At 48.0% G+C, this 25,291-nt stretch overlaps 1 non-coding gene and 76 pseudogenes across 1 annotated transcript; all 77 read left to right on the top strand.

Annotated features, from left to right (window-relative positions):
- Positions 1-42: 42 nt before the first annotated feature.
- Positions 43-161, top strand: LOC144184726 (5S ribosomal RNA; annotated as a pseudogene).
- A 56-nt stretch (positions 162-217) lies between these two features.
- Positions 218-346, top strand: LOC144181743 (5S ribosomal RNA; annotated as a pseudogene).
- A 56-nt stretch (positions 347-402) lies between these two features.
- LOC144191429 (5S ribosomal RNA) lies at positions 403-531 on the top strand (annotated as a pseudogene).
- A 56-nt stretch (positions 532-587) lies between these two features.
- Positions 588-726, top strand: LOC144185898 (5S ribosomal RNA; annotated as a pseudogene).
- A 56-nt stretch (positions 727-782) lies between these two features.
- On the top strand, positions 783-901 carry LOC144189811 (5S ribosomal RNA; annotated as a pseudogene).
- A 56-nt stretch (positions 902-957) lies between these two features.
- LOC144184237 (5S ribosomal RNA) lies at positions 958-1,076 on the top strand (annotated as a pseudogene).
- A 56-nt stretch (positions 1,077-1,132) lies between these two features.
- On the top strand, positions 1,133-1,251 carry LOC144188462 (5S ribosomal RNA; annotated as a pseudogene).
- Positions 1,252-1,307: 56 nt separating this feature from the next.
- On the top strand, positions 1,308-1,426 carry LOC144189579 (5S ribosomal RNA; annotated as a pseudogene).
- Positions 1,427-1,482: 56 nt separating this feature from the next.
- LOC144183370 (5S ribosomal RNA) lies at positions 1,483-1,601 on the top strand (annotated as a pseudogene).
- Positions 1,602-1,657: 56 nt separating this feature from the next.
- On the top strand, positions 1,658-1,776 carry LOC144181853 (5S ribosomal RNA; annotated as a pseudogene).
- A 56-nt stretch (positions 1,777-1,832) lies between these two features.
- On the top strand, positions 1,833-1,951 carry LOC144185300 (5S ribosomal RNA; annotated as a pseudogene).
- A 56-nt stretch (positions 1,952-2,007) lies between these two features.
- LOC144189760 (5S ribosomal RNA) lies at positions 2,008-2,126 on the top strand (annotated as a pseudogene).
- Positions 2,127-2,182: 56 nt separating this feature from the next.
- Positions 2,183-2,300, top strand: LOC144186075 (5S ribosomal RNA; annotated as a pseudogene).
- A 56-nt stretch (positions 2,301-2,356) lies between these two features.
- LOC144187780 (5S ribosomal RNA) lies at positions 2,357-2,475 on the top strand (annotated as a pseudogene).
- Positions 2,476-2,531: 56 nt separating this feature from the next.
- Positions 2,532-2,650, top strand: LOC144189454 (5S ribosomal RNA; annotated as a pseudogene).
- A 56-nt stretch (positions 2,651-2,706) lies between these two features.
- Positions 2,707-2,825, top strand: LOC144187189 (5S ribosomal RNA; annotated as a pseudogene).
- Positions 2,826-2,881: 56 nt separating this feature from the next.
- On the top strand, positions 2,882-3,000 carry LOC144183645 (5S ribosomal RNA; annotated as a pseudogene).
- Positions 3,001-3,056: 56 nt separating this feature from the next.
- LOC144182525 (5S ribosomal RNA) lies at positions 3,057-3,175 on the top strand (annotated as a pseudogene).
- A 56-nt stretch (positions 3,176-3,231) lies between these two features.
- Positions 3,232-3,350, top strand: LOC144191950 (5S ribosomal RNA; annotated as a pseudogene).
- A 56-nt stretch (positions 3,351-3,406) lies between these two features.
- LOC144189749 (5S ribosomal RNA) lies at positions 3,407-3,525 on the top strand (annotated as a pseudogene).
- Positions 3,526-3,581: 56 nt separating this feature from the next.
- Positions 3,582-3,700, top strand: LOC144187174 (5S ribosomal RNA; annotated as a pseudogene).
- A 56-nt stretch (positions 3,701-3,756) lies between these two features.
- On the top strand, positions 3,757-3,875 carry LOC144191544 (5S ribosomal RNA; annotated as a pseudogene).
- A 56-nt stretch (positions 3,876-3,931) lies between these two features.
- LOC144181967 (5S ribosomal RNA) lies at positions 3,932-4,050 on the top strand (annotated as a pseudogene).
- A 56-nt stretch (positions 4,051-4,106) lies between these two features.
- On the top strand, positions 4,107-4,225 carry LOC144184555 (5S ribosomal RNA; annotated as a pseudogene).
- Positions 4,226-4,281: 56 nt separating this feature from the next.
- LOC144189793 (5S ribosomal RNA) lies at positions 4,282-4,400 on the top strand (annotated as a pseudogene).
- A 56-nt stretch (positions 4,401-4,456) lies between these two features.
- LOC144191785 (5S ribosomal RNA) lies at positions 4,457-4,575 on the top strand (annotated as a pseudogene).
- Positions 4,576-4,631: 56 nt separating this feature from the next.
- On the top strand, positions 4,632-4,750 carry LOC144191811 (5S ribosomal RNA; annotated as a pseudogene).
- A 241-nt stretch (positions 4,751-4,991) lies between these two features.
- On the top strand, positions 4,992-5,110 carry LOC144191275 (5S ribosomal RNA; annotated as a pseudogene).
- A 56-nt stretch (positions 5,111-5,166) lies between these two features.
- On the top strand, positions 5,167-5,286 carry LOC144181887 (5S ribosomal RNA; annotated as a pseudogene).
- Positions 5,287-5,342: 56 nt separating this feature from the next.
- On the top strand, positions 5,343-5,471 carry LOC144183117 (5S ribosomal RNA; annotated as a pseudogene).
- Positions 5,472-5,527: 56 nt separating this feature from the next.
- On the top strand, positions 5,528-5,646 carry LOC144183585 (5S ribosomal RNA; annotated as a pseudogene).
- A 56-nt stretch (positions 5,647-5,702) lies between these two features.
- LOC144182167 (5S ribosomal RNA) lies at positions 5,703-5,821 on the top strand (annotated as a pseudogene).
- Positions 5,822-5,877: 56 nt separating this feature from the next.
- Positions 5,878-5,996, top strand: LOC144182133 (5S ribosomal RNA; annotated as a pseudogene).
- Positions 5,997-6,052: 56 nt separating this feature from the next.
- On the top strand, positions 6,053-6,171 carry LOC144183303 (5S ribosomal RNA; annotated as a pseudogene).
- A 56-nt stretch (positions 6,172-6,227) lies between these two features.
- On the top strand, positions 6,228-6,346 carry LOC144182067 (5S ribosomal RNA; annotated as a pseudogene).
- A 56-nt stretch (positions 6,347-6,402) lies between these two features.
- LOC144191481 (5S ribosomal RNA) lies at positions 6,403-6,521 on the top strand (annotated as a pseudogene).
- A 56-nt stretch (positions 6,522-6,577) lies between these two features.
- On the top strand, positions 6,578-6,696 carry LOC144189784 (5S ribosomal RNA; annotated as a pseudogene).
- Positions 6,697-6,752: 56 nt separating this feature from the next.
- On the top strand, positions 6,753-6,871 carry LOC144185295 (5S ribosomal RNA; annotated as a pseudogene).
- A 56-nt stretch (positions 6,872-6,927) lies between these two features.
- LOC144191296 (5S ribosomal RNA) lies at positions 6,928-7,046 on the top strand (annotated as a pseudogene).
- Positions 7,047-7,102: 56 nt separating this feature from the next.
- Positions 7,103-7,221, top strand: LOC144190746 (5S ribosomal RNA; annotated as a pseudogene).
- Positions 7,222-7,277: 56 nt separating this feature from the next.
- Positions 7,278-7,396, top strand: LOC144187930 (5S ribosomal RNA; annotated as a pseudogene).
- Positions 7,397-7,452: 56 nt separating this feature from the next.
- Positions 7,453-7,571, top strand: LOC144189696 (5S ribosomal RNA; annotated as a pseudogene).
- A 56-nt stretch (positions 7,572-7,627) lies between these two features.
- Positions 7,628-7,746, top strand: LOC144191331 (5S ribosomal RNA; annotated as a pseudogene).
- A 56-nt stretch (positions 7,747-7,802) lies between these two features.
- Positions 7,803-7,921, top strand: LOC144188233 (5S ribosomal RNA; annotated as a pseudogene).
- A 56-nt stretch (positions 7,922-7,977) lies between these two features.
- LOC144184559 (5S ribosomal RNA) lies at positions 7,978-8,096 on the top strand (annotated as a pseudogene).
- A 56-nt stretch (positions 8,097-8,152) lies between these two features.
- Positions 8,153-8,271, top strand: LOC144191506 (5S ribosomal RNA; annotated as a pseudogene).
- A 56-nt stretch (positions 8,272-8,327) lies between these two features.
- On the top strand, positions 8,328-8,446 carry LOC144189737 (5S ribosomal RNA; annotated as a pseudogene).
- Positions 8,447-8,502: 56 nt separating this feature from the next.
- On the top strand, positions 8,503-8,621 carry LOC144185714 (5S ribosomal RNA; annotated as a pseudogene).
- Positions 8,622-8,947: 326 nt separating this feature from the next.
- On the top strand, positions 8,948-9,066 carry LOC144185685 (5S ribosomal RNA; annotated as a pseudogene).
- A 56-nt stretch (positions 9,067-9,122) lies between these two features.
- Positions 9,123-9,241, top strand: LOC144190126 (5S ribosomal RNA; annotated as a pseudogene).
- Positions 9,242-9,297: 56 nt separating this feature from the next.
- On the top strand, positions 9,298-9,416 carry LOC144191118 (5S ribosomal RNA; annotated as a pseudogene).
- A 56-nt stretch (positions 9,417-9,472) lies between these two features.
- Positions 9,473-9,591, top strand: LOC144183612 (5S ribosomal RNA; annotated as a pseudogene).
- Positions 9,592-13,019: 3,428 nt separating this feature from the next.
- Positions 13,020-13,138, top strand: LOC144187779 (5S ribosomal RNA; annotated as a pseudogene).
- A 56-nt stretch (positions 13,139-13,194) lies between these two features.
- On the top strand, positions 13,195-13,313 carry LOC144190385 (5S ribosomal RNA). Its single transcript, XR_013324980.1, has one exon. It is a non-coding gene; the product is annotated as a 5S ribosomal RNA (ribosomal RNA).
- A 56-nt stretch (positions 13,314-13,369) lies between these two features.
- LOC144183461 (5S ribosomal RNA) lies at positions 13,370-13,488 on the top strand (annotated as a pseudogene).
- Positions 13,489-13,544: 56 nt separating this feature from the next.
- LOC144184813 (5S ribosomal RNA) lies at positions 13,545-13,663 on the top strand (annotated as a pseudogene).
- A 56-nt stretch (positions 13,664-13,719) lies between these two features.
- Positions 13,720-13,838, top strand: LOC144189544 (5S ribosomal RNA; annotated as a pseudogene).
- Positions 13,839-13,894: 56 nt separating this feature from the next.
- LOC144182956 (5S ribosomal RNA) lies at positions 13,895-14,013 on the top strand (annotated as a pseudogene).
- A 56-nt stretch (positions 14,014-14,069) lies between these two features.
- Positions 14,070-14,188, top strand: LOC144188739 (5S ribosomal RNA; annotated as a pseudogene).
- Positions 14,189-14,244: 56 nt separating this feature from the next.
- Positions 14,245-14,373, top strand: LOC144186427 (5S ribosomal RNA; annotated as a pseudogene).
- A 221-nt stretch (positions 14,374-14,594) lies between these two features.
- On the top strand, positions 14,595-14,713 carry LOC144182751 (5S ribosomal RNA; annotated as a pseudogene).
- A 56-nt stretch (positions 14,714-14,769) lies between these two features.
- On the top strand, positions 14,770-14,898 carry LOC144184500 (5S ribosomal RNA; annotated as a pseudogene).
- Positions 14,899-14,954: 56 nt separating this feature from the next.
- On the top strand, positions 14,955-15,073 carry LOC144189741 (5S ribosomal RNA; annotated as a pseudogene).
- A 56-nt stretch (positions 15,074-15,129) lies between these two features.
- LOC144191679 (5S ribosomal RNA) lies at positions 15,130-15,248 on the top strand (annotated as a pseudogene).
- Positions 15,249-15,304: 56 nt separating this feature from the next.
- On the top strand, positions 15,305-15,423 carry LOC144189573 (5S ribosomal RNA; annotated as a pseudogene).
- A 56-nt stretch (positions 15,424-15,479) lies between these two features.
- On the top strand, positions 15,480-15,598 carry LOC144190600 (5S ribosomal RNA; annotated as a pseudogene).
- A 56-nt stretch (positions 15,599-15,654) lies between these two features.
- LOC144186940 (5S ribosomal RNA) lies at positions 15,655-15,773 on the top strand (annotated as a pseudogene).
- A 56-nt stretch (positions 15,774-15,829) lies between these two features.
- On the top strand, positions 15,830-15,958 carry LOC144185921 (5S ribosomal RNA; annotated as a pseudogene).
- A 56-nt stretch (positions 15,959-16,014) lies between these two features.
- Positions 16,015-16,133, top strand: LOC144190411 (5S ribosomal RNA; annotated as a pseudogene).
- A 56-nt stretch (positions 16,134-16,189) lies between these two features.
- Positions 16,190-16,308, top strand: LOC144190692 (5S ribosomal RNA; annotated as a pseudogene).
- Positions 16,309-16,364: 56 nt separating this feature from the next.
- On the top strand, positions 16,365-16,483 carry LOC144184590 (5S ribosomal RNA; annotated as a pseudogene).
- A 56-nt stretch (positions 16,484-16,539) lies between these two features.
- Positions 16,540-16,658, top strand: LOC144190914 (5S ribosomal RNA; annotated as a pseudogene).
- Positions 16,659-16,714: 56 nt separating this feature from the next.
- LOC144187370 (5S ribosomal RNA) lies at positions 16,715-16,833 on the top strand (annotated as a pseudogene).
- Positions 16,834-16,889: 56 nt separating this feature from the next.
- LOC144186599 (5S ribosomal RNA) lies at positions 16,890-17,018 on the top strand (annotated as a pseudogene).
- A 56-nt stretch (positions 17,019-17,074) lies between these two features.
- LOC144191787 (5S ribosomal RNA) lies at positions 17,075-17,193 on the top strand (annotated as a pseudogene).
- A 56-nt stretch (positions 17,194-17,249) lies between these two features.
- Positions 17,250-17,368, top strand: LOC144188595 (5S ribosomal RNA; annotated as a pseudogene).
- A 56-nt stretch (positions 17,369-17,424) lies between these two features.
- LOC144188945 (5S ribosomal RNA) lies at positions 17,425-17,543 on the top strand (annotated as a pseudogene).
- The last annotated feature ends 7,748 nt before the right edge of the window (positions 17,544-25,291 follow it).

Here is a 25,291-nt window from a genome sequence, read left to right as displayed (position 1 = left end):
TTTTTTGACATTTCATGGGTGTCCATCTGCAAAAGTAGTACCGCTCACGGCCATACCACCCTGAAAAGGCCCAATCTCCTCCGATCTCGGAAGCCAAGCATGGTTCGGCCTGGTAAGTACCTGATTGGGAGACCGCTTGGGAATACCAGATGCTGTGAGCATCATACCCCGCATCTTTTTCGACATTTCATGGGTGTCCATCTGCAAGAGCAGTACCGCTCACGGCCATACCACCCTGAAAAGGCCCGATCTCGTCCGATCTCGTCCGATCTCGGCAGCCAAGCATGGTTAGGCCTGGTTAGTACCTGATTGGGAGACCGCTTGGGAATACCAGGTGCTGTGAGCATCATACCCCGCATCATTTTCGACATTTCATGGGTGTCCATCTGCAAGAGCAGTACCGCTCACGGCCATACCACCCTGAAAAGGCCCGATCTCGCCCGATCTCGTCCGAACTCGGCAGCCAAGCATGGTTCGGCCTGGTTAGTACCTGATTGGGAGACCGCTTGGGAATACCAGGTGCTGTGAGCATCATACCCTGCATCTTTTTCGACATTTCATGGGTGTCCATCTGCAAGAGCAGTACCGCTCACGGCCATGCCACCCTGAAAAGGCCCGATCTCGCCCGATCTCGCCCGATCTCGTCCGATCTCGGTAGCCAAGCATGGTTCGGCCTGGTTAGTACCTGATTGGGAGACCGCTTGGGAATACCAGGTGCTGTGAGCATCATACCCCGCATCTTTTTCGACATTTCATGGGTGTCCATCTGCAAGAGCAGTACCGCTCACGGCCATACCACCCTGAAAAGGCCCGATCTCCTCCGATCTTGGAAGCCAAGCATGGTTCGGCCTGGTTAGTACCTGATTGGGAGACCGCTTGGGAATACCAGGTGCTGTGAGCATCATACCCCGCATCTTTTTCGACATTTCATGGGTGTCCATCTGCAAGAGCAGTACCGCTCACGGCCATACCACCCTGAAAAGGCCCTATCTCGTCCGATCTTGGAAGCCAAGCATGGTTCGGCCTGTTTAGTACCTGATTGGGAGACCGCTTGGGAATACCAGGTTCTGTGAGCATCATACCCCGCATCTTTTTCGACATTTCATGGGTGTCCATCTGCAAGAGCAGTACCGCTCACGGCCATACCACCCTGAAAAGGCCCGATCTCGCCCGATCTCGGAAGCCAAGCATGGTTCGGCCTGGTTAGTACCTGATTGGGAGACCGCTTGGGAATACCAGGTGCTGTGAGCATCATACCCCGCATCTTTTTCGACATTTCATGGGTGTCCATCTGCTAGTGCAGTACCGCTCACGGCCATACCACCCTGAAAAGGCCCGATTTCGTCCGATCTCGGAAGCCAAGCATGGTTCGGCCTGTTTAGTACCTGATTGGGAGACCGCTTGGGAATACCAGGTGCTGTGAGCATCATACCCCGCATCTTTTTCGACATTTCATGGGTGTCCATCTGCATGAGCAGTACTGCTTACGGCCATACCACCATGAAAAGGACTGATCTCATCCGATCACGGAAGCCAAGCATGGCTCGGCCTGGTTAGTACCTGATTGGGAGACCGCTTGGGAATACCAGGTACTGTGAGCATCATACCCCGCATCTTTTTCAACATTTCATGGGTGTCCATCTGCTAGTGCAGTACTGCTCACGGCCATACCACCCTGAAAAGGCCCGATCTCGTCCGATCTCGGAAGCCAAGCATGGTTCGGCCTGGTTAGTACCATATTGGGAGACCGCTTGGGAATACCAGGTGCTGTGAGCATCATACCCCGCATCTTTTTCGACATTTCATGGGTGTCCATCTGCTAGTGCAGTACCGCTCACTGCCATACCACCCTGAAAAGGCCCGATCTCGTCCGATCTCGGAAGCCAAGCATCGTTCGGCCTGTTTAGTACCTGATTGGGAGACCGCTTGGGAATACCAAGTGCTGTGAGCATCATACCCCGCATCTTTTTCGACATTTCATGGGTGTCCATCTGCAAGAGCAGTACCGCTCACGGCCATACCACCCTGAAAAGGCCCGATCTCGTCCGATCTCGGAAGCCAAGCATGGTTCGGCCTGGTTAGTACCTGATTGGGAGACCGCTTGGGAATACCAGGTGCTGTGAGCATCATGCCCCGCATCTTTTTCGACATTTCATGGGTGTCCATCTGCTAATGCAGTACCGCTCACGGCCATACCACCCCGAAAAGGCCCGATCTCGTCCGATCCCGGAAGCCAAGCAAGTTCGGCCTGATTAGTACCTGATTGGGAGACCGCTTGGGAATACCAGGTGCTGTGAGCATCATACCCCGCATTTTTTTCGACATTTCATGGGTGTCCATCTGCAAGAGCAGTACCGCTCACGGCCATACCACCCTGAAAAGGCCTGATCTCGTCCGATCTCGGAAGCCAAGCATGGTTCGGCCTGGTTAGTACCTGATTGGGAGACCGCTTGGGAATACCAGGTGCTGTGAGCATCGTACCCCGCATCTTTTTCGACATTTCATGGGTGTCCATCTGCTACTGCAGTACCGCTCACGGCCATACCACCCTGAAAAGGCCCGATCTCGTCCGATCTCGGAAGCCAAGCATGGTTCGGCCTGGTTAGTACCTGATTGGGAGACCGCTTGGGAATACCAGATGCTGTGAGCATCATACCCCGCACCTTTTTCGACATTTCATGGGTGTCCATCTGCTAGTGCAGTACCGCTCCCGGCCATACCACCCTGAAAAGGCCCAATCTCGTCCAATCTCGGAAGCCAAGCATGGTTCGGCCTGGTTAGTACCTGATTGGGAGACCCCTTGGGAATACCAGTTGCTGTGAGCATCATACCCCGCATCTTTTTCGACATTTCATGGGTGTCCATCTGCAAGCGCAGTACCACTCGCGGCCATACCACCCTGAAAAGGCCCGATCTCGTCCGATCTCAGAAGCCAAGCAAGGTTCGGCCTGGTTCGTACCTGATTGGGAGACCGCTTGGGAATACCAGGTGCTGTGAGCATCATACCCCGCATCTTTTTCGACATTTCATGGGTGTCCATCTGCTAGTGCAGTACCGCTCACGGCCATACCACCCTGAAAAGGCCCGATCTCGTCCGATCTTTGAAGCCAAGCATGGTTCGGCCTGTTTAGTACCTGATTGGGAGACCGCTTGGGAATACCAGGTGCTGTGAGCATCATACCCCGCATCTTTTTCGACATTTCATGGGTGTCCATCTGCGAGAGCAGTACCGCTCACGGCCATACTACCCTGAAAAGGACCGATCTCGTCCGATCTCGGAAGCCAAGCATGGTTCGGCCTGATTAGTACCTGATTGGGAAACCGCTTGGGAATACCAGGTACTGTGAGCATCATACCCCGCATCTTTTTCGACATTTCATGGGTGTCCATCTGCTAGTGCAGTACCGCTCACGGCCATACCACCCTGAAAAGGCCCGATCTCGTCCGATCTCGGAAGCCAAGCATGGTTCGGCCTGGTTAGTACCTGATTGGGAGACCGCTTGGGAATACCAGGTGCTGTGAGCATCATACCCCGCATCTTTTTCGACATTTCATGGGTGTCCATCTGCAAGAGCAGTACCGCTCACAGCCATACCACCCTGAAAAGGCCCGATCTCGTTCGATCTCGGAAGCCAAGCATGGTACGGCCTGGTTAGTACCTGATTGGGAGACCGCTTGGGAATACCAGGTGCTGTGAGCATCATACCCCGCATCTTTTTCGACATTTCATGGGTGTCCATCTGCTAGTGCAGTACCGCTCACAGCCATACCACCCTGAAAAGGCCCGATCTCGTCCGATTTCGGAAGCCAAGCATGGTTCGGCCTGGTTAGTACCTGATTGGGAGACCGCTTGGGAATACCAAGTGCTGTGAGCATCATACCCCGCATCTTTTTCGACATTTCATGGGTGTCCATCTGCAAAAGCAGTATCGATCACGGCCATACCACCCTGAAAAGGCCCGATATCGTCCGATCTCGGAAGCCAAGCATGGTTCGGCCTGGTTAGTACCTGATTGGGAGACCGCTTGGGAATACCAGGTGCTGTGAGCATCATACCCCGCATCTTTTTCGACATTTCATGGGTGTCCATCTGCATGAGCAGTACCGCTCACGGCCATACCACCCTGAAAAGGCCCGATCTCGCCCAATCTCGGAAGCCAAGCATGGTTCGGCCTGGTTAGTGCCTGATTGGGAGACCGCTTGGGAATACCAGGTGCTGTGAGCATCAAACCCCGCATCTTTTTCGACATTTCATGGGTGTCCATCTGCAAGAGCAGTACCGCTCACGGCCGTACCACCCTGAAAAGGCCCGATCTCGTCCGATCTCGGAAGTCAAGCATGGTTCGGCCTGGTTAGTACCTGGTTGGGAGACCGCTTGGGAATACCAGTTGCTGTGAGCATCATACCCCGCATCTTTTTCGACATTTCATGGGTGTCCATCTGCTAGTGCAGTACCGCTCACGGCCATACCACCCTGAAAAGGCCCGATCTCGTCCGATCTCTGCAGCCAAGCATGGTTCGGCCTGTTTAGTACCTGATTGGGAGACCGCTTGGGAATACCAGGTGCTGTGAGCATCATACCCCGCATCTTTTTCGACATTTCATGGGTGTCCATCTGCTAGTGCAGTACCGCTCACGGCCATACCACCCTGAAAAGGCCCGATCTCGTCCGATCTCGGAAGCCAAGCATGGTTCAGCCTGGTTAGTACCTGATTGGGAGACCGCTTGGAAATACCTGGTGCTGTGAGCATCATACCCCGCATCTTTTTCGACATTTCATGGGTGTCCATCTGCTAGTGCAGTACCGCTCACGGCCATACCACCCTGAAAAGGCCCGATCTCGTCCGGTCTCGTCCGATCTCGGAAGCCAAGCATGGTTCGGCCTCGTTAGTATCTGATTGGGAGACCGCTTGGGAGTACCAGGTGCTGTGAGAACCATGCCCCGCATCTTTTTCGACCTTTCATGGGTGTCCATCTGTAAGAGCAGTACCGCTCAAGGCCATACCACCCTGAAAAGGCCCGATCTCGTCCGATCTCGGAAGCCAAGCATGGTTCGGCCTGTTTAGTACCTGATTGGGAGACCGCTTGGGAATACCAGGTGCTGTGAGCATCATACCCTGCATCTTTTTCGACATTTCATGGGTGTCCATCTGCAAGAGCAGTACCGCTCACGGCCATACCACCCTGAAAAGGCCCGATCTCGTCCGAATCTCGGCAGCCAAGCATGGTTCGGCCTGGTTAGTACCTGATTGGGAGACCGCTTAGGAATACCAGGTGCTGTGAGCATCATACCCCGCATCTTTTTCGACATTTCATGGGTGTCCATCTGCAAGAGCAGTACCGCTCACAGCCATACCACCCTGATAAGGCCCGATCTCGCCCGATCTCGTCCGATCTCGGCAGCCAAGCATGGTTCGGCCAGGTTAGTACCTGAATGGGAGTCCGCTTGGGAATACCAGGTGCTGTGAGCATCATACCCCGCATCTTTTTCGACATTTCATGGGTGTCCATCTGCAAGAGCAGTACCGCTCACGGCCATACCACCCTGAAAAGGCCCGATCTCGTCCAATCTCGAAAGCCAAGCATAGTTCGGCCTGGTTAGTACCTGATTGGGAGACCGCTTGGGAATACCAGGTGCTGTGAGCATCATACCCCGCATCTTTTTCGACATTTCATGGGTGTCCATCTGCAAGAGCAGTACCGCTCACGGCCATACCACCCTGAAAAGGCCCGATCTCGTCCGATCTCGGCAGCCAAGCATGGTTCGGCCTGTTTAGTACCTGATTGGGAGACTGCTTGGGAATACTAGGTGCTGTGAGCATCATACCCCGCATCTTTTTCGACATTTCATGGGTGTCCATCTGCAGGAGCAGTACCGCTCATGTCCATACCACCCTGAAAAGGCCCGATCTCGTCTGATCTCGAAAGCCAAGCATGGTTCGGCCTGGTTAGTACCTGATTGGGAGACCGCTTGGGAATACCAGGTGCTGTGAGCATCATGCCCCGCATCTTTTTCGACATTTCATGGGTGTCCATCTGCAAGAGCAGTTCCGCCCATGGCCATACCACCCTGAAAAGGCCCAATCTCGTCCGATCTTGGCAGCCAAGCATGGTTCGGCCTGGTTAGTACCTGATTGGGACACCGCTTGGGAATACCAGGTGCTGTGAGCATCATACCCCGCATCTTTTTCGACATTTCATGGGTGTCCATCTGCAAGAGCAGTACCGCTCACGGCCATACCACCCTGAAAAGGCCCGATCTCGTCCGATTTCGGAAGCCAAGCATGGTTCGGCCTGTTTAGTACCTGATTGGGAGACCGCTTGGGAATACCAGGTGCTGTGTGCGTCATACCCCGCATCTTTTTCGACATTTCATGGGTGTCCATCTGCAAGAGCAGTATCGTTCACGGCCATACCACCCTGAAAAGGCCCGATCTCGTCCGATCTCGGCAGCCAAGCATTGTTCGGCCTGGTTAGTACCTGATTGGGAGACCGCTTGGGAATACCAGGTGCTGTGAGCGTCATACCCCGCATCTTTTTCGACATTTCATGGGTGTCCATCTGCAAGAGCAGTACCGTTCACGGCCATACCACCCTGAAAAGGCCCGATCTCGTCCGATCTCGGCAGCCAAGCATGGTTCGGCCTGTTTAGTACCTGATTGGGAGACCGCTTGGGAATACCAGGTGCTGTGAGCATCATACCCCGCATCTTTATCGACATTTCATGGGTGTCCATCTGCTAGTGCAGTACCGCTCACGGCCATACCACCCTGAAAAGGCCCGATCTCGTCCGATCTCGGCAGCCAAGCATAGTTCGGCCTGTTTAGGACCTGATTGGGAGACCGCTTGGGAATACCAGGTGCTGTGAGCATCATACCCCGCATCTTTTTCGACATTTCATGGGTGTCCATCTGCAAGTGCAGTACCGCTCACGGCCATACCACCCTGAAAAGGCCCGATCTCGCCCGATCTCGGCAGCCAAGCATGGTTCGGCCTGTTTAGTACCTGATTGGGAGACCGCTTGGGAATACCAGGTGCTGTGAGCATCATACCCCGCATCTTTTTCGACATTTCATGGGTGTCCATCTGCAAGAGCGGTACCGCTTACGGCCATACCACCCTGAAAAGGCCCGATCTCGTCCGATCTTGGAAGCCAAGCATGGTTCGGCCTGTTTAGTACCTGATTGGGAGACCGCTTGGGAATACCAGGTGCTGTGAGCATCATACCCCGCATCTTTTTCGACATTTCATGGGTGTCCATCTGCTAGTGCAGTGCCGCTCACGGCCATACCACCCTGAAAAGGCCCGGTCTCGTCCGATCTCGGAAGCCAAGCATGGTTCGGCCTGGTTAGTACCTGATTGGGAGACCGCTTGGGAATACCAGGTGCTGTGAGCATCATACCCCGCATCTTTTTCGACATTTCATGGGTGTCCATCTACTAGTGCAGTACCGCTCACGGCCATACCACCCTGAAAAGGCCCGATCTCGCCCGATCTCGGCAGCCAAGCATGGTTCGGCCTGGTTAGTACCTGATTGGGAGACCGCTTGGGAATACCAGGTGCTGTGAGCATCATACCCCGCATCTTTTTCGACATTTCATGGGTGTCCATCTGCTGGCGCAGTACCGCTCACGGCCATACCACCCTGAAAAGGCCCGATCTCGTCCGATTTCGGAAGCCAAGCATGGTTCGGCCTGGTTAGTACCTGATTGGGAGACCGCTTGGGAATACCAAGTGCTGTGAGCATCATACCCCGCATCTTTTTCGACATTTCATGGGTGTCCATCTGCAAAAGCAGTACCGCTCACGGCCATACCACCCTGAAAAGGCCCGATCTCGTCCGATCTCGGAAGCCAAGCATGGTTTGGCCTGGTTAGTACCTGATTGGGAGACCGCTTGGGAATACCAGGTGCAGTGAGCATCATACCCCGCATCTTTTTCGACATTTCATGGGTGTCCATCTGCTAGTGCAGTACCGCCCACGGCCATACCACCCCAAAAAGGCCCGATCTCGTCCGATCTCGGAAGCCAAGCATGGTTCGGCCTGGTTAGTACCTGATTGGGAGACTGCTTGGGAATACCAGGTGCTGTGAGCATCATACCCCGCATCTTTTTCGACATTTCATGGGTGTCCATCTGCATGAGCAGTACCGCTCACGGCCATACCACCCTGAAAAGGCCCGATCTCGCCCGATCTCGGAAGCCAAGCATGGTTCGGCCTGGTTAGTACCTGATTGGGAGACCGCTTGGGAATACCAAGTGCTGTGAGCATCATACCCCGTATCTTTTTCGACATTTCATGGGTGTCCATCTGCAAAAGCAGTACCGCTCACGGCCATACCACCCTGAAAAGGCCCGATCTCGTCCGATCTCGGAAGCCAAGCATGGTTCGGCCTGGTTAGTACCTGATTGGGAGACCGCTTGGGAATACCAGGTGCTGTGAGCATCGTACCCCGCATCTTTTTCGACATTTCATGGGTGTCCATCTGCAAAAGCAGTACCGCTCACGGCCATACCACCCTGAAAAGGCCCGATCTCGCCCGATCTCGGAAGCCAAGCATGGTTAGACTTGTTTAGTACCAGATTGGGAGACCGCTTGGGAATACCAGGTGCTGTTTGTTTGTTTGTTTTGTTTTTGCACTACAAGCGCCTGAGGATTGCCCTCAGATAGCGCTAGAGCTGCCACTGGAACGCGGATTATTTCATCCGGGGGGTAGTCGGAGGTGAGGGGCAGTCAAATGTCTCCGGCTGGATGAAAAACGTAGGGTGCCACGGTCCTTGTTGGCAGCTCTGAGTGGTATTTGTTGGAATTCGCAGGCCGCAGCGAGCGGCCTCTCAGGAGACACCACGTGAAGGTTTCCAACTTTGTCTCCCACCAGGTGCTGTGAGAACCATGCCCCGCATCTTTTTCGACATTTCATGGGTGTCCATCTGCAGGAGCAGTACCGCTCACGGCCATACCACCCTGAAAAGGCCCGATCTCGCCCGATCTCGGAAGCCAAGCATGGTTAGACTTGTTTAATACCAGATTGGGAGACCGCTTGGGAATACCAGGTGCTGTGAGAACCATGCCCCGCATCTTTTTCGACATTTCATGGGTCTCCATCTGCTAGTGCAGTACCGTTCACGGCCATACCACCCTGAAAAGGCCCGATCTCCTCCGATCTCGGAAGCCAAGCATGGTTCGGCCTGTTTAGTACCTGATTGGGAGACCGCTTGGGAATACCAGGTGCTGTGAGCAGCATACCCCGCATCTTTTTCGACATTTCATGGGTGTCCATCTGCAAAAGCAGTACCGCCCACGGCCATACCACCCTGAAAAGGCCCGATCTCGTCCGATCTCGGAAGCCAAGCATGGTTCGGCCTGGTTAGTACCTGATTGGGAGACCGCTTGGGAATACCAGGTGCAGTGAGCATCATACCCCGCATCTTTTTCGACATTTCATGGGTGTCCATCTGCAGGAGCTGTACCGCTCACGGCCATACCACCCTGAAAAGGCCCGATCTCGTTCGATCTCGGAAGCCAAGCATGGTACGGCCTGGTTAGTACCTGATTGGGAGACCGCTTGGGAATACCAGGTGCTGTGAGCATCATACCCCGCATCTTTTTCGACATTTCATGGTTGATCTATCTGAAATCCAGATCAAATTCTGGATTTCAGATAGATCAGTTGTCATCATGCACCTTTTACCAAGACTGGACCTATAGTAGGACTTAGATGGAGAGCTATCTTAAAAAGAACATGTCCTCATTACTTGGGGGAGAAACAAAGGATCCAAAATCACTCAGAGCTGTCAGGAGTGGTTGGATTGCCTTTCCTGGCATGACGTCACGATAACTATCAGCTGTCACTAATTACGTGATTAGATTATTTTTGGTATTTAAGCATTATGATTTTCTGTGGACGCGGTTGGATCGACTGGTTAAGTTCTGGTTTCGTTTCCTGTTAATCCTCGTAGTAATTGCTGTTTCCATTGACGCCACGCCGCATGTTCAGTTCGTTTGTAATGAGTGGTCAAGCCAAGTTGTTTAAGTTATGTTACCCCGTTTATTAAATCAACCAACAAGAGCTACAGATCTGCCTCACCTTTCCAATTACTTCGGCGACTCTGCATCTGGGTTCAACTTACCCTACGATCGCGTCGCACTACGCGGCGAAATCGTAACAGCACGATCCAACCATTATGGACCCAGCGGAGCGCCACCCACGCTCGCGCCGACGCACTCGGCGACGCAAACCATCCACCTCGAAGACACCGGACTGCTTGGAATGTATAAGAAACCCCTCAGAATCGTTTAGGAATTTTGTAATGGACACACCGTGGTGCGGGGCTCTCAGGCACATCATTTCTAGAGATGAGCCACAGCTGGTAGAAGAGTTAGAGCCGCAGCGTACTCATACGCCCCACCACTGCTATGCACGTCGCCCTGGGAAGCCTTTACCGTTTCATCATGATGCCCAGGTGCGTACAACCACCAGAGAGCGCCCAAGTTATCTTATGCCTATGCCCAGAGGAATTGATTCACCATGGAGGGAGCCTGAAGATTCTGGTGAGGAGGACACCCGTTGAGGAAGTTCCCCACGGCCAGCAGCGTGGCCAGGATCTTCTTGAAGGTCCGGTTGCCGGCCAGCTGCTCCATGCCCAACTTCAGGTCAAACAGGGGCTCGGCGATCTCCTGCTCGAGTGCCTCATAGTTGAGTTTGAAAGACCACAGCTGCAGGCGGGGGGTCAAGGCGCTGACGGAAGCCAGGCCCGAGAGGAATTCCTCGGCCGTCCCCAGGGGAACGTCGGGATTGGCCGAGCGAGCCTCGCGGATCTTCTGCTTCTCCTCCTCTGTGGGCGTCATGCTCAGGATCTTCTCCACACCCTCCTTGTTGATGGCAAAGTCGTCAAAGTTGAGGATGGCGCTCTTGATGACGTGAACGGCGGGCAGGACCGTCATCCCGATGTTGATGGCGGTGCTCCGCTTGGAGTCCAGAACCAGGATCTCGGACTTTTTGCTCTCTGGCGCTTTCTTGGCCCATGGCGTCTCTTTGGCCCTGGACTCAAAGAGGTGCTCCAGCTTCCCCATGTCCACTTGGACCTTGTCCAGTGACGCCAAAAATAATCTAATCACGTAATTAGTGACAGCTGATAGTTATCGTGACGTCATGCCAGGAAAGGCAATCCAACCTCTCCTGACAAGAGCATCAAATAAAGACAATTTGTCGGTCTTTCGGGAACAGATTTTCTTGAAAAATAACCCTTTCGCTATGATTTCTAGAATTTTACTGACATAATGCAAGTGCATTCGCAGCTAGCCCTCAGAGATAAAATGAGTTGGATTTCCATCTCCAACAATACCAGCCGATATGTTATTTGAGGTTCTTGATCTGAATGAATTAAATGGCCTCCGGTATGCAGTACAACTGTAGAGCAATTACTTTAAATTATGTTCATTCTTTTGTCCCCCGCCTGGTGCCCGTAGATAGCTGGGATAGGCCTTAGCACCCCCCGTGACCCTTGTGAGGATAAGCGGTTGAGAGAATGAATGAATGAAAGAATACTAAACAATGTCTTTCACATGACGATCATTTATACTAAACAATTACTATTAGTTTAAGCATGTGAAACTATGATAAAATATGATTTGGATTTTACAGCATGTTTTCGTAACCTGTTTTATGTTTATTTATATAAACAATAGACACCTTGTAAAGCATTGCTGTTGCTTCACATGTATTTCTTAGGGGCCTAACATTCAACCACATCTAAGCAGCAGTACTTGTAGACTTGCATTCTGTGAAGCGCAAAGTGTCCTTCTGTTCTAAAGAGACAGAACAGCAAGAAAAGGACTCTGTGCAACCTTCTTTACTCTGTAACAGCGGGATGATGCTTTTTGTGTAGAAAGGATGGAGTACAAAGTGTAAGCGAATGAGTGGAAAGTACTGCAGACAATGTATGACTGTTTTTTTCTATTTTTTTTTCCGTGCAGTTGAGGAGTGTAGTTTGCAAGATCCAGCATGCCAGTACTATTGAATGCTGGGTATTTTGCTGAGCCTTCTTTAAAAATTACTTCTCTTATCATGTAAAAGTAGTGATATCTGAACAGACAGAAGAATAGTCAGTCATTTTCTTCTTAAAAAAATAAAAATAAAATACTTGTGGTTGCTAGAGTTATACAGTAAAAAAGGGGTGTGTGCATGTGGTGGTGGAGCAATATAATTTTAGTTTCAGTGAAATGAAAAATCTACAATAGTGTTCCAATAAATTGGTGGTTATTGAAGTGCTATACCAATTGAATGTAATTTCTGGTAAAATTCTGTAGCTCCAGTGTTTAACCATAAATCCTATGTGATTTTTTGTTTTACAGTATAAAATGTGAAAACACTTATAAATCCCATTTAAATTCAGTGAATTCATTTAGTTGTGCTGCCACTACAACATTGCACCCAATCGGTTAGTCTTTAATTGAATCTGATTACCAGTCGATTTGAATTGAATGACTTGACCCCGCTGAGATATTTTCTCTAAAAGAATAATGGAGTTGCTTATTTGACTATTTAGTATTGTTATTTTGTTATCTTTTTGCATTTGGTGCTTTTTTTAAACATCTACTACTTTACATTATAATTGCTTGATCTGAGGTAGTTGGGTTGTAAAGGTTTAAATCAAAATTCAAAGTACGGTAATACACATATATACACACGATGCAACAGATGTGCAGTCCATTTGCAGCGTCCAGAAGTAAAACAACATGTGAAAATTGAGTGTATAGAGTGCAAAAAGTCTTACTGCAATCAAGCTGACTTTACTCCTTTGTTATTATTGCTGACTCAAAGACAAATACCAATTTGGCCTGAAATGCACAAAAGTAAAACATAGCTGTATATATTCCTGCCTTTTCCCCCCTCTTTTATAACCTGAATAATCCAACTGACTTTGAATAATGTCAAATCCCAATTGATTTGGGTAGCAGGTGTAGAAGGTCGAATTAATACTTTAGCTCATGGGTGTCCATCTGCAAGAGCAGTACTGCTCACGGCCATACCACCCTGAAAAGGCCTGATCTCGTCCGATCTCGGAAGCCAAGCATGGTTCGGCCTGGTTAGTACCTGATTGGGAGACCGCTTGGGAATACCAGGTGCTGTGAGCATCATGCCCCGCATCTTTTTCGACATTTCATGGGTGTCCATCTGCTAGTGCAGTACCGCTCACGGCCATACCACCCTGAAAAGGCCCGATCTCGTCCGATCTTGGAAGCCAAGCATGGTTGGGCCTGGTTAGTACCTGGTTGGGAGACCGCTTGGGAATACCAGGTGCTGTGAGCATCATACCCCGCATCTTTGTCGACATTTCATGGGTGTCCATCTGCAAAAGCAGTACCGCTCACGGCCATACCACCCTGAAAAGGCCCGATCTCGCCCGATCTCGGAAGCCAAGCATGGTTAGACTTGTTTAGTACCAGATTGGGAGACCGCTTGGGAATACCAGGTGCTGTGAGAACCATGCCCCGCATCTTTTTCGACATTTCATGGGTGTCCATCTGCTAGTGCAGTACCGTTCACGGCCATACCACCCTGAAAAGGCCCGATCTCGTCCGATCTCGGAAGCCAAGCATGGTTCGGCCTGGTTAGTACCTGATTGGGAGACCGCTTGGGAATACCAGGTGCTGTGAGCATCATACCCCGCATCTTTTTCGACATTTCATGGGTGTCCATCTGCAAGTGCAGTACCGCTCACAGCCATACCACCCTGAAAAGGCCCGATCTCGTTCGATCTCGGAAGCCAAGCATAGTTCGGCCTGGTTAGTACCTGATTGGGAGACCGCTTGGGAATACCAGGTGCTGTGAGCATCATACCCCGCATCTTTTTCGACATTTCATGGGTGTCCATCTGCAAGAGCAGTACCGCTTACGGCCGTACCACCCTGAAAAGGCCCGATCTCGTCCGATCTCGGAAGTCAAGCATGGTTCGGCCTGGTTAGTACCTGGTTGGGAGACCGCTTGGGAATACCAGGTGCTGTGAGCATCATACCCCGCATCTTTTGCGACATTTCATGGGTGTCCATCTGTAAGTGCAGTACCGCTCACGGCCATACCACCCTGAAAAGGCCCGATCTCGTCCGATCTCGGCAGCCAAGCATGGTTCGGCCTGTTTAGTACCTGATTGGGAGACCGCTTGGGAATACCAGGTGCTGTGAGCATCATACCCCGCATCTTTTTCGACATTTCATGGGTGTCCATCTGCAAGAGCAGTACCGCTCACGGCCATACCACCCTGATAAGGCCCGATCTCGCCCGATCTCGTCCGATCTCGGTAGCCAAGCATGGGTCGGCCTGGTTAGTACCTGATTGGGAGACCGCTTGGGAATACCAGGTGCGGTGAGCATCATACCCCGCATCTTTTTCGACATTTCATGGGTGTCCATCTGCAAGAGCAGTACCGCTCACGGCCATACCACCCTGATAAGGCCCGATCTCGGAAGCCAAGCATGGTTCGGCCTGGTTAGTACCTGATTGGGAGAGCGCTTGGGAATACCAGGTGCTGTGAGCATCATACCCCGCATCTTTTTCGACATTTCATGGGTGTCCATCTGCAAAAGCAGTACCGCTCACGGCTATACCACCCTGATAAGGCCCGATCTCGTCCGATCACGGAAGCCAAGCATGGTTTGGCCTGGTTAGTACCTGATTGGGAGACCGCTTGGGAATACTAGGTGCTGTGAGCATCATACCCCGCGTCTTTTTCGACATTTCATGGGTGTCCATCTGCAAGAGCAGTACCGCTCACGGCCATACCACCCTGAAAAGGCCCGATCTCGTCTGATCTCGTCCGATCTCGGAAGCCAAGCATGGTTCGGCCTGGTTAGTACCTGATTGGGAGACCGCTTGGGAATACCAGGTGCTGTGAGAACCATGCCCCGCATCTTTTTCGACATTTCATGGGTGTCCATCTGCAAGAGGAGTACCGCTCACGGCCATACCACCCTGAAAAGGCCCGATCTCGTCCGATCTCGGAAGCCAAGCATCGTTCGGCCTGATTAGTACCTGATTGGGAGACCGCTTGGGAATACCAGGTGCTGTGAGCATCATACCCCGCATCTTTTTCGACATTTCATGGGTGTCCATCTGCAGTAAGAGTACCGCTCACGGCCATACCACCCTGAAAAGGCCCGATCTCGTCCGATCTCGGAAGCCAAGCATGGTTCGGCCTGGTTAGTACCTGATTGGGAGACCGCTTGGGAATACCAGCCGCTGTGAGCATCTTGCCCCGCATCTTTTTCGACATTTCATGGGTGTCCATCTGCAAGAGCAGTACCGCTCACGGCCATACCACCCTGAAAAGGCCCGATCTCGTCCGATCTCGGAAGCCAAGCAAGGTTCGGCCTGTTTAGTACCTGATTGGGAGACTGCTTGGGAATACCAGGTGCTGTGAGCATCATACCCCGCATCTTTTTCGACATTTCATGGGTGTCCATCTGCAAGAGCAGTACCGCTCACGGCCATACCACCCTGAAAAGGCCCGATCTCTTTCGATCCCGGAAGCCAAGCATGGTTTGGCCTGGTTAGTACCTGATTGGGAGACCGCTTGGGAATACCAGGTGCTGTGAGCATCATACCCCGCATCTTTTTCGACATTTCATGGGTGTCCATCTGCAAGAGCAGTACCGCTCACGGCCATACCACCCTGAAAAGGCCCGATCTCGTCCGATCTCGGCAGCCCAGCATGTGTCGGCCTGGTTAGCACCTGATTGGGAGACCGCTTGGGAATACCAGGTGCTGTGAGCATCATGCCCCGCATCTTTTTCGACATTTCATGGGTGTCCATCTGCAAGAGCAGTACCGCTCACGGCCATACCACCCTGAAAAGGCCTGATCTCGTCCGATCTCGTCCGATCTCGGAAGCCAAGCATGGTTCGGCCTGTTTAGTACCTGATTGGGAGACCGCTTGGGAATACCAGGTGCTGTGAGAACCATGCCCCGCATCTTTTTCGACATTTCATGGGTGTCCATCTGCAAGAGCAGTACCGCTCACGGCTATACCACCCTGAAAAGGCCCGATCTCATCTGATCTCGGCAGCCAAGCATAGTTCGGCCTGGTTAGTACCTGATTGGGAGACCGCTTGGGAATACCAGGTGCTGTGAGCATCATAACCCGCATCTTTTTCGACATTTCATGGGTGTCCATCTGCAAGAGCAGAACCGCTCACGGCCATACCACCCTGAAAAGGCCCGATCTCGTCCGATCTCGGAAGCCAAGCATCGTTCGGCCTGTTTAGTACCTGATTGGGAGACCGCTTGGGAATACCAGGTGCTGTGAGCATCTTGCTCCGCATCTTTTTCGACATTTCATGGGTGTCCATCTGCTAGTGCAGTACCGCTCATGGCCATACCACCCTGAAAAGGCCCGATCTCGTCCGATCTCGGCAGCCAAGCATGGTTCGGCCTGTTTAGTACCTGATTGGGAGACCGCTTCGGAATACCAGGTTCTGTGAGCATCATACCCCGCATCTTTTTCGACATTTCATGGGTGTCCATCTGCTAGTGCAGTACCGCTCATGGCCATACCACCCTGAAAAGGCCCGATCTCGTCCGAACTCGGCAGCCAAGCATGGTTCGGCCTGTTTAGTACCTGATTGGGAGACCGCTTTGGAATACCAGGTGCTGTGAGCATCATACCCCGCATCTTTTTCGACATTTCATGGGTGTCCATCTGCTAGTGCAGTACCGCTCACGGCCATACCACCCTGAAAAGGCCTGATCTCGTCCGATCTCGGAAGCCAAGCATGGTTCGGCCTGGTTAGTACCTGATTGGGAGACCACTTGGGAATACCAGGTGCTGTGAGCATCATACCCCGCATCTTTTTCGACATTTCATGGGTGTCCATCTGCTAGTGCAGTACCGCTCACGGCCATACCACCCTGAAAAGGCCCGATCTCGTCCGATCTCGTCCGATCTAGGAAGCCAAGCATGGTTCGGCCTGTTTAGTACCTGATTGGGAGACCGCTTGGGAATACCAGGTGCTGTGAGCATCATACCCCGCATCTTTTTCGACATTTCATGGGTGTCCATCTGCTAGTGCAGTACCGCTCACAGCCATACCACCCTGAAAAGGCCCGATCTCGCCCGATCTCGGAAGCCAAGCATGTTTCGGCCTGGTTAGTACCTGATTGGGAGACCGCTTGGGAATACCAGGTGCTGTGAGCATCATGCCCCGCATCTTTTTCGACATTTCATGGGTGTCCATCTGCAAGAGCAGTACCGCTCACGGCCATACCACCCTGAAAAAGCCCGATCTCGTCCGATCTCGGAAGCAGAGCATGGTTCGGCCTGGTTAGTACCTGATTGGGAGACCGCTTGGGAATACCAGGTGCTGTGAGCATCATACCCCGCATCTTTTTCGACATTTCATGGGTGTCCATCTGCTAATGCAATACCGCTCATGGCCATACCACCCTGAAAAGGCCCGATCTCATCCGATCTCGGAAGCCAAGCATAGTTCGGCCTGGTTAGTACCTGATTGGGAGACCGCTTGGGAATACCAGGTGCTGTGAGCATCATAACCCGCATCTTTTTCGACATTTCATGGTGTTGGGTTTGTTCTGTTTTACTATTATAATAGTTATATTAAATTCATTTCTTTATTAAATCATTCTCTTTCTTTTCTCTGTATTAATTCATTACTTTGTTAAATCATTCTCTTTCTGTTTTTCAAAAGTGTTGAGGTCACACCAAGTCATCTTTAACCTAGACAGCCTGTTCCAAGATGGTTATACAAACAATCCACCCAATCTGGGTCCTTGAGATTTGGTGGGCCCTTGGTGACGAGGACAGGGCTATTCGGACAATAACAAGAATATTGTTATCGTTATGAAACCGTACACTTCGGGTTTTTCTGTATGTAACGATTATATGATTATGATTATATTATATGATTCTTAGGTCAAGGAGGTTGTATAATTACTCTAATCTACATGTTGTTAGGTCTAGTCCCTGTTTTTGTTATTAGTAAAATACTTTGATTGTTATTGTAGTCCCAGATGTTGTTTTTACTCATACGTGATGGAATGATCAACAACTCTGTAACTTGTGACCATAAGAATGGGACGAAAACGTCTATTCGAGGAGACGTTCGGAAGTCGTAAGGTGACGCTTGCTGTAATGCTCCCCTCCGGAGGCTTTTTATCTGTTGTATCCATTTCTATTTAATTAAATGTCAATAATTGAATAAGATGTCTTCCTGCAGTTATTGATAATTACGGACGAAGGTAATTATTAATGAACCTGACATTTTGGTCCTTCTGAGCCATGGAGGTCAATATACCGGAGCGAGAACCCAGGCACTGCTGTTCGACATCTGGTAAGTGACCGTGCGCACGGCGTCTTCAAAACCCTTGGTGGGCCGGAGTTTTCGACGGGGGCGCCTGGATTCTCGGCGGTTGAAGACTTTTCCTGCTGGAGGGAGACATCTGATGGATCTCGGGTAAGTCCACATTAATGTCTGCATGTTGTGAAGGTGTTTCCAAATGCGTTAAAGGGACATTGTATGTGAGGTCCATTGTTGGGCTGGTTTCGCGTCCTGGGTGACGGCGATAAAACCCTGTGTTTATACTAGTCAATGGCAGGTACGGTGGGGCACTTTGCTGGAAAGTGTCCTGTGTCTCAGGGGTAGGCACGAATATATTGTACTAGAGGTACAATATTGGGGCCGGGGAGTGTCCTGTGTCTAAAGGGTAGGCACGAATATACGTTGTATGGTGTTTGTGTGGTTTCTGCAGTAAAATTAGGAAAGGCCTAGGAGATACAGTCGATACAGTCGAATAGATAATAATAATATTAATAATAATAATAAATAATAGAGTTAACTGTGTGAGGCACACGAACTCACTACAAAAAAAAAAATAAAAGTAAAATATGGGAAACACGTGTTGTAAGGCGGGTTTGGATGACGATCCAAAAAATACGTCTAACTTGTAAGGATTGGAAAAAATTGGAAAGACAAAGCGCTTTAAAAATATTACACAGCTATATTTATGGATAAATAAATATGGGTTTGCTGGCCAGCTTAAAATGCATAAAATGCAGGATAATATATGCACTAATGCATAGAGGTAATATACATATATAAATAATATGCGAGTGGATAAAAGTGTAACAGCTTGTTCCACAGACACTAATGGAGGTAATATACATATATAAATAATATGTGAGTGGATAAAAGTGTAACAGCTTGTTCCACAGACACTAATGGCGAAATAAGGCCGGGGAGAAGTTAAAAAATACTATTTTGGGAAAATAGTGGGGGCTCCCTCGGATAACGGGGATATATTTAAGACCGTGGCGGCGGGAAAGTACTGTTTGGTAAGGAAAAAATAGCGGGGCCTCCTCGGCTGACGGGGAAAATATTTACCGAGATAGGTGACGGGCGCGGAGGAAGTTTAACAAAAATAAAGGGAGCTAGAAAATTAATGGGGACACTGGTATTTGATTTGGTTAATCCGGGTATGACGTTTTGTGATTACAATAAATTGGGTTTTTTTGTGATGCTTGGGCTTGTATAACAACAATTAGAATGGTTATTTCCAAGTGCTGGTGGTGCTTTGTTAATATAACCTATATGTACTGTCAATTTACAGCAATGTGATGGCTTATTGCAGCTTGGTTTTTGATCCCGTCCGCTAACGGGAAGATGGTGTTTAAAAAGACAAAAGAATATATACAAAATGATCATTTAAATTTTAGCAGGGAATGTCACCTGTGTTTTTATTATGCTCTAGACTTGCCAAAAAATGTGTCGACTGCGGGGGAAGCGTTTCTGGTGCAGCGGCTGCTGATTAGATGGGAGTGAAACATGTGGGCCGCGGGGCAGACGATTTAACTGTGTTGGGCTTTCGGGAGCGTTCGGACCGTGTAAACGACTAAAATTTTGTGATCCCTTCCGTGAAGACATTATAATAATAATAATTGGCCTTGGGGGTGCTGAAGCAAACTTGAGGGCAGAAAATGGGTTTTTGCCATATTGTTGTGCTTGCAGCATACATATTCTGGATATATGGGGTCTTGGAAAAATATTGTGATGTAGTTGAATATCGGAAGAGGGGTTAATTTGACGTTTTAATGGTTGTCTTCTCTAAAAAGCGTTGTATTTGGGCACAGGGAAAAAGCTGGTTTGTAAACATAAGATAACAATGCTGTTTTCGCAGCAAGAGTGGAGGTCATAGTTAACGGCTAATTGCGTTTTCTGTTTGGACTTTTCAGAATAAGAACAATACATGGGCTGCAAGAAATGCAAGGTTATGCGAATGCTTTCGCATTGATATTTTGGGTTTTAAAATGAAATGTATTAAGAGGATAGAAAAAATCTGTTCAGTAAAAGGTTGATTTGGTAAAAAGCTTTGGATTTGGGAAATAGACCAAAATAGTCATTTTTGAGCAATTGTGGATTTCAAAGGGCTCTTAGTTAAAGGAAACTAGCTTTTGGAGGATAAAATAATATTAATACTATTTCAGAATTTTTTGATTATTCAAAATACTTTAATCCAGGAGGTTGGCTGTTTAAAAGAAAAAAAGGCCAGGATGACAAAATTTACAATATTATGGTATATTGGTGACGATAAGGTTTTTAAAACATTAAAGTTTGTAATTAGGAATTGTCTAACAAAAGGTTGATTTCTCTCATTTAATTGTTGTAGATTTTTGTTTTGGTAACAGGCTATGGGAAATGACTCTTGTCTTAAGTAAACATCATATGAGGTGATTTACAAAGTATAGTAGGTATTGAATTATTTGGCTGATTAACGACATCAGATGGGAAATTTACAATGCAATAGTGGCATGATAAAATTCATGGCATTCATCCAAATAATTAGGTGAATTGTAAATAAAATAATTGGTTTAGGATGAGCATATTTTCCCTAAGAATGGAGTAACATGGAATGTTTTTCAAAGTGCACTTGAAAGAACATTGTCTGTTGTCCTGGCAGGAGGAAATATGCTTTGTCACAGGTCATATTGATGACTTTAAGGATATTACGGATTGGATAAGCATTGGTCAATTGATACAACCAAATAACGTTGCTTTTACGGCATTAAGGGCATGCAAATTGGTGAGAACTTTAGCAACGATGGGGTTAATATGCCTGAATGTTACAGTGATAACGAGTGACAATAACAAGCTTAGATAAGGGAGGGAAAGGAGAAATTCTCCAAATTCCAGAATCTGGCTTAGAAACAGGTTATGTTAGTCGTTTTGGGTTTTTGACAGGATGTGGTAGTACATTAATTCTGGGAAATTTTGGGAAATTGGGGACCCCATATCTAAAACAAGTTTGAGACAAATGTGTAAATAGGCTCTATTTGGCGCTGGATGCACGAATTCTAGTGGGGCCTTTCATGTTTTGAAACAAGTGACGCTTTAGGTAGATGGGTTGTCTATGAACAAAATGGGATGGGGGAAATTCGCTTACAAATTCGGCGTGTTATCTTGGTTCATAGAATTTGGAGTCAAGGCGACGTAATAAAGGCCATAGGCGTCATGTTGTATAAAATAGGCGTGGATGAATTTGTTTTACAAATGGGGGAGATTATTTTATCACCTGGGGGAAAAAAAAAAAAAAAAGTGGAAACAAAATTGGATGGCCGCATTAAAAGGTGATTGGCATGCTATTAAAGGGAATTGGGATTTTCCAAAAACATGATAGGGGGCCATTAGGTCATGGCGGCTGTGAAAATAAAAACCTTAGATGTGAAACTATTGCCACCTCAATTCGGGGAACAAACAGCTAAATTGATAGCATTTAAAAGGATATAACTTTGTGTGAAACTTGAAGGTAATTTTTTTACAAACGGTTAAAATGCTAGAGTGGGGGTGTGTATATTAAAGGATCTACTAATGAATGCGGGGTGGATCCAGACTTTCCGGAATGTGGGGTATTCATGGCGTCCTCGAGAATTTGTGGATTTTCTCCGGGTACTCCAGTTTACTCCCACAAAATGAAATTATGGATGCTAGACTGGTTGAACACACTAAATTCTTCTTTTTATGAGTGTGAGCGTGAATGATAGTTTGTCTTTTTGTGTTTTTTGATTGGCAGACCACCGAGACATAATCTATCAATAAAAGATCAATAAAGAAAATAATTTGGGCTTGAGTCAAGGGAAGACCTATGTCTCGACAAGGGGGAGGTGGCCTTGCTACAACGGCACTACAAGGCTTAGGGTTTAAATCTATATGCATACCCACATATCCATTTCAAAAAATACATATAGATTTTATTTTATTTTTATTAGATCATATGGATATCATTCCACGATATGGAATTCCAGAAACTATTTATAGTGATAATGGCTCCCATTTTGTTAATATAATAGTTGTCTACCATCCACAATTGGCGGACCTTATATGAAGTCCTGTTTGGTAGACCTTACAAATTGTTATTATTCACTACACAATGACAATTGGATGATGAGGCGAATCTATCAGAAAAAAAAAAAAAAACGCACACACCAAATTTAGACTATCAGAGGGAGATTTTGCTTGTCAACAGGAAACGGACGAAGCGACGGTGATTCTTGAAGACTGGATGCTGATAAGCAGCATAAAAGAAGAAACATCGGAGCAACGCAAAGTGGGAGGGTCCTTGTTACTGAAAGGGGACACGGATGCACCTTTCCCACAGTAAGAAGGTTGTCTAAATTGAAACGTTTCAAGAGGATAACTCCCTAAACAAAGACAAAAAGTCATGTTGAAAACAATTATTGCTTTTGGGGCAATGAGATTAATGATGATTGTGATTCTATTCCTTTCCACAGTAGGGTTGTTTTCTCCAGTTGGAGAAAAAGGCGGAGGCGTTTCAATTGAGGATACACCTTCTTACGGGAGGGTAAACCGAGAAACATACACATTTACATTTAATTAACATTACCTACTAAATCAAATTTCCAAAATGAAAATATATATTTGGACTCGGCGACGTCCCGGTTGCCATACAAAGGGGCAATCTATGGTGAGAAATATGTGTGGTACATTAACAGCAAAAAAATTGAAGATTGGGAAAAGCCTTGTTGCAGAAATTGGTCAAGATTGGAAAGCTTGGACTGACATATTAACCTGTGAAATTTATTTCTGAAACAGGGATTTCCCAAACGGGGGATAATTGGGCGCTGTTAATGGAGTGTAAAGAAGGCAAGCACTATGTGGAGCTACTTTGGTAAAAGGGTGGTCTCAATTGAAACATTGAGGGGACGGGTAAGATAAACTTTCTGACTTAATAAGATACGGGAAACACCAATATTAATTGAAAAGATTATTGCTCAGCAAGCAATACCATAAAACTATAGGGAACTCTTTTATATTGGGTTTGACGTCTCCATATGGTTTCAATTGAGACTAAACCATCTTACAAAAGATTAGGATAAACTACCAGACAAGGGAAAATACGATGGGATCTAACAACTCCCTCAATCACCATTCATTTGGGGAAAAGTGTTTTTACAAATGAAAAAACGTGTCCTACTTGGCAAGGAAAAATATTGAAGCAGTGTTTATCCTGTTACGCGGTAAATAGGAAGTCAATTTTTCCACTGTTTAATCATTTTACCTGCTTAAACCTTACAGGGCATGGTCTGAAGCTGGGGGCGATAAATGAGACGTGGTGTACCGGCGTTCTAAAACAAACTACACCCCTGATACCACGTTCTGGCCTATGGTGGCGGGGTGGTAGATAAATTATACGACTCCTGCCGAAACGCGGCAGGACTAGGTACTTTGGTCTCACTGCTCTTACCGGTGTCTGTTTTTCCATCCACAGTGGAGGAGATACAATTGGCGGCTCATAATTCGGAGGTGAAGGGTCGACCCTCCCGACATCGTCGAGAGGCATGGAGGGAAGGAGATCCAACATACATTGATGCGATTGGCATCCCCCGGGGCGTACCAGATGAGTATAAGCTGGCTAATCAGATCGCAGCAGGTTGGGAGTCTATCTTCCTTCTAATCACCCCAAACAAAAATGTGGATAGAATAAATTACTTACATTACAATGTTCAAAACTTGGAAAATATACTGAACAGGGATTTGTGGCCATGAAGGAACAACTGGCAGCTACCAGTCTGATGGCGTTCCAGAATCGCATAGCGGTGGATATGATCCTTGAAACAGGGGGCGTGTGTGCAATGTTTGGAAAACAATGTTGCACCTTCATACCGAACAACGCGTCACCCAGTGGATCTCTCACCAGGGCCATTACTGGCCTGCAAACACTGAACCGCAATATGCAAGAGCACTCTGGAGTAGATACGTCCGCATTGTCAGATTGGTGGGATAAGACCTTTGGAAAATCTAAAGATTTGGCTACATCCTTCGTGGTTACTATAGGCACAATTACCGCTATCCTAACATTGTGTGGGTGATGTAGTATCCCCTGTTTGCGCTCCTTGCTAAGCCGACTTATAACTACTGCAATTGCCCCTACAAATTCTAAAGTACATGAGTTGTATCTTATGGGACGGTTTGGGGAAAGCAGTGAGGTCCAGGAGTACGGTAAATCCGAGGACCAATTGGACGAATATAATTATGTTTTTTCTCTTTCAGACCAGCCATGGGAGTAAGGAGTAGGCGGATAAAATCGCAGTCACCGACATTTCCATTTAGTGATTACTAAGAAATGACTAATAACATACATATTATAAAAACGGGGGAATGTTGGGTTTGTTCTGTTTTACTATTATAATAGTTATATTAAATTCATTTCTTTATTAAATCATTCTCTTTCTTTTCTCTGTATTAATTCATTACTTTGTTAAATCATTCTCTTTCTGTTTTTCAAAAGTGTTGAGGTCACACCAAGTCATCTTTAACCTAGACAGCCTGTTCCAAGATGGTTATACAAACAATCCACCCAATCTGGGTCCTTGAGATTTGGTGGGCCCTTGGTGACGAGGACAGGGCTATTCGGACAATAACAAGAATATTGTTATCGTTATGTAACCGTACACTTCGGGTTTTTCTGTATGTAACGATTATATGATTATGATTATATTATATGATTCTTAGGTCAAGGAGGTTGTATAATTACTCTAATCTACATGTTGTTAGGTCTAGTCCCTGTTTTTGTTATTAGTAAAATACTTTGATTGTTATTGTAGTCCCAGATGTTGTTTTTACTCATACGTGATGGAATGATCAACAACTCTGTAACTTGTGACCATAAGAATGGGACGAAAACGTCTATTCGGGAAGACGTTCGGAAGTTGTAAGGTGACACTTGCTGTAACGCTCCCCTCCGGAGGCTTTTATCTGTTGTAT

The sequence above is a fragment of the Stigmatopora nigra genome, unplaced genomic scaffold (assembly GCF_051989575.1).
Source record: "Stigmatopora nigra isolate UIUO_SnigA unplaced genomic scaffold, RoL_Snig_1.1 HiC_scaffold_24, whole genome shotgun sequence".
Lineage (NCBI taxonomy): Eukaryota > Metazoa > Chordata > Actinopteri > Syngnathiformes > Syngnathidae > Stigmatopora > Stigmatopora nigra.
Note: the sequence above shows the minus strand (reverse complement) of the source record. Positions and strands in the feature narration are given on the sequence as shown.